This window comes from Octopus bimaculoides, chromosome 8 (assembly GCF_046866305.1).
Source record: "Octopus bimaculoides isolate indiv1 chromosome 8, ASM4686630v1, whole genome shotgun sequence".
NCBI classification, from domain to species: domain Eukaryota; kingdom Metazoa; phylum Mollusca; class Cephalopoda; order Octopoda; family Octopodidae; genus Octopus; species Octopus bimaculoides.
This window is the reverse complement of record NC_142935.1, coordinates 82,155,262-82,162,761: the sequence shown is the minus strand read 5'-3', so window position 1 is coordinate 82,162,761 and position 7,500 is coordinate 82,155,262. Positions and strand designations below refer to the sequence as shown.

The 7,500-nt window shown below is 38.9% G+C and overlaps 1 protein-coding gene across 3 annotated transcripts in view; it reads right to left on the bottom strand.

Annotated features, from left to right (window-relative positions):
- Window positions 1–7,500, bottom strand: part of LOC106878501 (polycomb group RING finger protein 2) — a 390,185-nt gene that overhangs the window by 193,377 nt on the left and 189,308 nt on the right. The window contains exon 1 of one of the 3 annotated variants that reach the window (XM_089356711.1): window positions 1,779–2,402. The exons of the other annotated variants lie outside the window; for them this stretch is intronic. The gene's annotated coding sequence lies outside the window, so the exon portion shown is untranslated. Of the gene's footprint in view, window positions 1–1,778; window positions 2,403–7,500 lie in introns of those variants that run through there. 3 annotated transcript variants of the gene reach the window in all.

Below are 7,500 nucleotides of genomic sequence, written 5' to 3'. Positions count from 1 at the left end.
TGTTGAATATTGTAACACTATAATACTACACTTGCCTAGCTTTGCGCTACTGCTTCCCTTTGAACTTTTTTAAACGGAAGTATAGGTGCAACTAGTGGGAAAGAGATGCACTCTGGTAAATGCAGTTACACTAAATTTTTCGTAGATACACTCATTCATAACAGGACATATAGTCGTTAAAATTAGTTATGTCCTGAGGGAGGGTACGCAATCTGTTTAGTTAAGTACGAGATTTCTTCTCCCTTTTTATTATAAATATAAATTTCTTATGACTTTGAACAAGGACAGCATTTTTGTAAAGGATGGCGCTAATCGATCCATTCTATTACTGATACCTATTTGAACTGCTGCTCGAAGGAAGGGGGTTCGAATCTAAACATAGATGAGGTAGGTTATATGTTGTCATGCCCAGAGTTGACTGCACTATAATTTCAAATAAATCGTAACTGTTTATATTATTTTAAGAAAATATACCCTTGGGGTGGGGGACAAATTATATATCTACGATCGACAGTGCTAATGAGCTGCGAACGTGTGTGTGTTGTAGTGGCAAACGACAGAGGGGATTAATAATTATGAAGTTGTACTGTTCGGTTTTCGTGTCGAATAAATAATGACCGTGGCAAACATGAATTTGTAGAGATGGTTAGAGTGTATGAATGAATGGATGTGAACTCACACGATCTGATTTTGATGAAGAACCGAAAACCAGAGATATGGGGTTAAAAAATTATGCTATATGGCTTGGGAACATAGAAAAAGTAAATAAGCAAAAACTGTATTTTTCTGTTAGACTGTCACCCATCAACATTGTGGCACTGGAATTATCAGTTGTATAGAATAACGTATTTGTAAAGTGCATTCGATCAAGTCAAATCTGTAGCAGTAGAGAAGATGCAAATCTAAAAACGGCCCGATTAAAAGGAGACGGCAAGCAAGTCGCCATTGTGAGTACGAAACGCTATCTTAGATCTATAACCACTTCTGTTACTCAACATAGTACTATAGAGAGTAAGAAGCAAAAATCGCGATATGCTAGTGTGTTGTGGGAGAAATATAACATATCGATGAAGAACATTTTGCCAGAGAATTTGGTAGAATCACCACAAATATCATCGAATTCTAGAGATACCATGCTACTATTACTACTATATTTTACTACAGCAGAATGCATCGAGAAAGGAAGCCGATAACAACAGCAACAACATGAACGTTAAGAATTCTTCGAAGAAAATGATAACAAAGGCAATAATGATGCTAAATTAATTCGCTATATCTAAGATTCCTTGGATTTTCGGAGCTACTTAATGCATTCATTAAGTCTAACACGCGCACACACACACACATACTCACACACACACATACACACATGCAAATATATTTATATATGGGTATTTAGACACACGTCACGTCTTTGTATAGACGCATGCATACACACACAAACACCCGTATTTATACATGTGCAATAAGTAATACTTGTACACATACATCATCTATCAAACTGACCTGGAATTATACATATATATATATATATATATATATATATATATATATATATGCTTGTGTGTATATATATTTCTATATGCATGCAAACATACATGTGTGTATTTGAGTGTGTGCGCGTGCGCGCGTGTGTGGATGAACAGATATATAAAATAAGTAAACAGAATATACAAACGTGCTATTAAAAATTAAAAGCAATAAACAAACGAAAGACTAATTGGAAAAGAAACATCACCAAATACAGAGAAAATTGACGTAAAGAATCTTTTGCTTACCGATAGTCTGTCCCTCCCTTACTGTCAAGCTATGTAATCAACCCTAGAACCGATCATTTTACTATATAACCATCTCGTCTTATTCTTGACATAGAAGAATTTTTCACGTTTTCTGAAATACTATATACAACAAAGCAAGAGGAGCACCAACCACGACTTTCCTCCTCCTCCTCCTCCTCCTCCGCCTCATACTCCTCCTCATCCTCCAGCTCTTTTCCTTCTTCCTCTCTTTCCTTCGTTTCCATACACCTTAGTCGCCGCCGCCACCACCATTACCACCGACACTGACACCTCCACCAGTTCCTCTTCCTTCACTTCAAACTACTGTTACTATCACCGCTCTTTCTCTCTATCTCTTTCTCTCTCTCTCTGTCTCTGTCACTGTCTCTCTCTTTCTCTCTCTCTCTCTCTCTCTCTCTCTGCTTGAATACACATTCATATGTGTTGAGGTGTGTGAGCGTTTGTATCTGTTGTAGAAGTGTATATCTATGTGCAAACGCACGAACATGCACACACACACATACATACATACACACACACACACACACACACACACACGCACACACACACACACTCACACACACACACGCACACCACAGAGTTCCTCGCCACATCGCTTCCCCACCTTTAATTTTCCTTTCCAACCGTACTACTGCAACCGCATTTACAACTACTGCTCTGCCTGCTGCTATAATCAACGTTACTTCTGCTAGTAACGAGACTACTACTACTACTATTACTACTACTACTACTATGTAATAATGATATTCTAGTAGTGTGTGTGTGTGTGTATGTGTGTGTGTGTGTATGTGTGTGTGTGTGTATGTGTGTGTGTGTGTGTGTGTGTATAAGCTCAAGTAAAGGAGTTAAAGATATTTAAATAAGAATTCTAACGAAGAGAAGTGGAGAGATAAGACGTGATAGGCGACTAGATGATAGAGAGAGAGAGAGACAGACAGACAGAGACAGAGACAGAGAGAGAGAGAGAGAGAGAGAGAGAGAGAATTGAAATGGAAAGTGTGTGTGTGTGTCTGTTGTGTAGTGAAAATGTAAATGAAATGAACATGAAGAGAGCATGAAAGAGAACTGTTTCTCTACGATCGTGTGGAAGAGTGCATCTTGTATCACTGTATGTGCGTGTGTGTGTGACTGAGGCAGGGACGAAGGAGAAATACTAAGAGCAGACAAACAGACAGCTTGTTAGGTGTGTGCGTGTGTGCACCTGTGTGTGAGAGAGAGAGAGAGAGAGCATGTATGTGCGTGTCTGTGTATGCTTTTGTGTGTTAGTGCGTGCGTATGTACCGAGAAGACAGACAGATCAGTGAAACACCGTTTATGTAGCAGGATTATAGTAGTAAATGTGTGTGCTTGTGTGTGAGTGTATATGCGTTGGTACACACACACACACACACACACACACACACACACACACGTGTGTGTAGGTGTGTGTGTATTGTTGGATAAATGTTTATGAATGCGTAGCGAGCCAAACGTGCAGGGAGTACAGAGAGTGAGGGAGGGAACAACAAAGAAGAGGAAGAATACATGAGCGGAAGTTAGAGACGTCAGTTGAAAGTGGGTGAGGGTGTTACTTGTTAAAATTGCGAAAGAACAAGTGACTTACAGGTAGATATTCCTGCAATATAACATTCTAGAGCATGGACACTAAGTGGCGAGTGAGGGTTCGGTTGTGACGGTGATTAGAGCGCTAGGGTTGAAGACTGACAACAACCTTGTTGGTGTTGTTGTTGCTGGTGGTGGTGGTCATGGTGGTTGATTCTGTTGTAGCTTAGTACTTGAATCAACGATGTTCTTTATGTTATCACACAGTCAGAAATGAAGGCTCTCCTAGTGAAAAGCTGTCCAAATAAAACCTTCGAAACCTGACTCGAACGCGTCCACCAAGGTAAATTATGCTATTAAGGGACTCAAGGGCTCCCACACAATTTCTGTCAACCAGATTTCACCCACAAAGCTCTGATCGACTCGAGGCTACGGTAGAAACCTTTGGACGACGGGCTACGAGGTAGGATTGAACCTGAAACCATATGACAGTGAACAAAACTTCTTAACTTCGAAACCTGGCTAGCTGGAGCATTCTAAACATGACTATCACGTCATTTCTCTCTCTCTCTCTCTCTCTCTCTCTCTCTCTCTCTCTCTCTCTCTCTCTCTCTCTCTTTAGAGAAAGCAGATGTGATTAAAGGAAAATTTGGCTGTTATTTCCAGTAATGGTTATTGGTTGCCGGTGTCTAATGATAATGTCAGTGACAGTTGTGGTGCGGGTGGTGATACATGAACTACGGACGGTTTCGGTCAAGGCTGACACAATTAACACACATGGTCAGTCGGTAGCTGCTACAGCTGATATGACACCCACGCAAGGTCATGATGCCGCTAGCGTTCAGACACCAACAAACATAAACTCATAAATCCACATTTATTTTATGCACACACACACACACACACACACACACACACACATATATCTTCTGTCCTTATCTTTTACTTGTTTCAGTCATTAAACTGCGGCCATGCTGGAGCACCGCCAGGAGGATTTTAGTCAAACGAATTGGCCCAGTATTTACTTTTTAAGCCTGATACTTATGTGTGTATGTGTATACATGTGTGTGTGTGTGTGTGTGTGTGTGTGTGTGTGTGTGTGTGTGTCACGTTTCCAGTTATGCAGATATTTTTAGAGATATATTAATTCCTAGACAGTTAAAAGAATCAGATAAAGCTTCGTATATGTTGAACAATATATAAGACATATTCTCGCACCTGTACACGCGCGGGCGCTTATTATTGTTTAAAATTCGTTCGGTGGTAACGAGGGAGGAGGAAACTGACGAACGAATCACAAAAAGAAAAAAAATAGAAACATAGAAAACGTTATCCTTTATCTTTTATTTATCTTTTATGTGCTTCAGTCATTGGAATGCAGCCATGCTGGTTTTAGTCGAATAAATCAACCTTAGTCTGGTGAGTATTGTATTGACTCTTTTGTCGAACCGCTAATTTTCGGGAATGTAAACAAACCAACACTGGTTGTCAAGTGGTGTTGTAGAACAAACATAAATATACACACATACACGTATATACACACATACACGTATATAAACACATATATACATATATACTTACACATACGCGCGCGCACGCACACGCACACACACACACACACACACACACACACACACACACACACACACTCGCACGCTCGATACGCTTCCACATATAGTTTCCGTCTATCAAATTCCCTCACAAGACATTGTTTGCGGAGTGGGACTGAACCCAAAACCACATGGTCGCAAACTATGTTTCTTAACGACACAACTGTATTTGTTAATAGCAATATTAAAAAAAAAAAAAAAAGCACGTGGTTGTTCTTGAGGTGTAGACCCTGGTCAAGCCTGATCAAGCAAAGGCCATTCTGGCTTATTTGGGATTTTTAAGGACAATAATATTCAAGGTGTCTCATCCTTGGATCGAAATATCAGATAGCTTTTAGTGACTCTTCTATAATAATTCTATCCACATCTCTAGTATATTTCAGAGTATAGGACCCAGCTGAAATCTTAAATATGTTCTCCACAAACCAGCGGTCATTTTAAACACTAAGTATAAAATTGTAACCTTAACATTTTGTTGTTTAGAGTGTCAGCAAATGTAAGGAAAGACTATGTAGAACAGTCACGTATCAGGTATGAAACCTTCCACTCAATATTTTCTACTGGAATTTATAAACATGTTTGGAAAGCTGAATTAATAATAAGACCATGTTCAAATAATTGTTTCTAACATTGGCACAAGGCCTAAAATTTTGTGACAAGTACTAAGTCAATTAAATCGTCCTTCGTACTTGATAGGTACTTTATCAGCCTTAAAAAAGATGAAAGGCAAAGTTGACGATACGAATGTATTGCAAACCCATTTAAGATACCTTCGTATAACAGCACAACAAACTGATATACATAAATCCTGTTCACAGCAGTTAAACAATAAAAATGAATTGTCTAAATTTCAATAAGTGTGTTATGAAGTGGTGTGTATTTTACAGCAACATTCCACTGGCCGTTGAAATGGCTGTTAAAGGATTATCGGGATAATAAATTTATAGCCTGTCCCTCACCAGCAACTGTAGAGATATCATCCTTATCCCAAGAGAAACCTATAGATAGTTGATAACCTTTATGTAACTGTAGATTATTCTTTAGAACGGTGGTAGCCTTTATTATATCTGTTGCTTTTGGCTTAACATATGTTAAAACATGTTAATACTATATGAATCCACTAGTGGAAAATTCCATACGTTGAGCCAAAACCAACAGTTGTTACCTACTACAGAGAATAGTGCCAGGTTGATTTATACAGCTGGTGTAGCCGAAAACTTGTTTTAAAAGAAAATTTCAGGGCTTGCCTTATATACCATAAGCGCTTTACACACCGACCGATACTATTACTTTATTCTATCGAACTTCAAAAGGATGAAAAGCAAAGCTGACCCAACAGGATCTGTTATATAAAGGGCTGTGAAAAAAATTGTTCGATTTACTTACTGATTCTGCAAATCTAGCGTTTTGTATATTGTAGCGCTGTGAGGTTTTTGCCTTTTATTACGTTGCCATATTACTTAGATTGTTCCTGCACAAGTATCTTACACAGTCTAACGATCCCGGACAACGTTCAGTCGTGAAGAAAGCAAATATCTTCAACTTTAATGTTTTTGTTGTTGTTTATCCCCAAGTCAGCCCTGATTGAATACACCTATGATCAAAGATGTTCCAGTAGAGACCATCCTGTCTTGTTTTCAGACATAGGGTATACCTAAGATTAATCCAATAGCTTTTTCCTTTTATAAGGTGGTGGGAAATGATTTGCGGAAGAATTGGCTGCTATTTCTAGCTAGTTAGTCCTTAGAGTAAGTAATTCCACTGATGATAAGTTATTTCAGTTTTTCGATCAACTGAATTCCTTACTGAATTATAGGTAATTGGCTGATTATTCAACAGATACACTTATACCATTGATGTATTCCGTAGACAGAACCCGCGGTACACAGTGAGAGACATCGACAGAACATTTCAATTCCAAATACAGGCTGTGACATTGTAAAACAGATGGTTGGATCAGTAGCAGTAAATGACTAGGTAAGAAGTTTGCTTCCCAACCACATGGTTTCGGGTTCAGTACCACTGCGTAGCACCTTGGGCAAGTATTTGTGGGTGGATTTGGCGGACGGAAACTGAAACTGAAAGAAGTCTATCGTATTTTATGTAAGTGCGAGTCTGTGTCTGTGTCCCCTCTATCGCTTGACAACCGGTGTTGGTGTTTTTACGTCCCTGTAACTTGGCGGTTTGGCAAAAGAGCTCAATAGAATAAGTACCGGACTGGAGTCAATTCATACGACTATAAAATGAAAAAAAAACGATTTAAGGCTATGCCCCGGCATGGCTGCAGTCGAATAACTGAAACAGGTAAAAGATAAATGATAAAAGATATGCTTAGTCAAACCTGGTAGGAAATCAAACCTAAAATATGAAGTTTGTGAGTAGAAACATACAAAAACCATTTAATGAAGATAGTAATACAACTCTTCAGTACTTCACTGTTTTGTTCCTTTCCGTCATTGGACTACAACCATACTGGAGTACCTCCTTGACTGGTTTTTAGTCAGTCATCTTATTTAAGACTCACCACTCTTTCTTCCCCCTTGATTGTA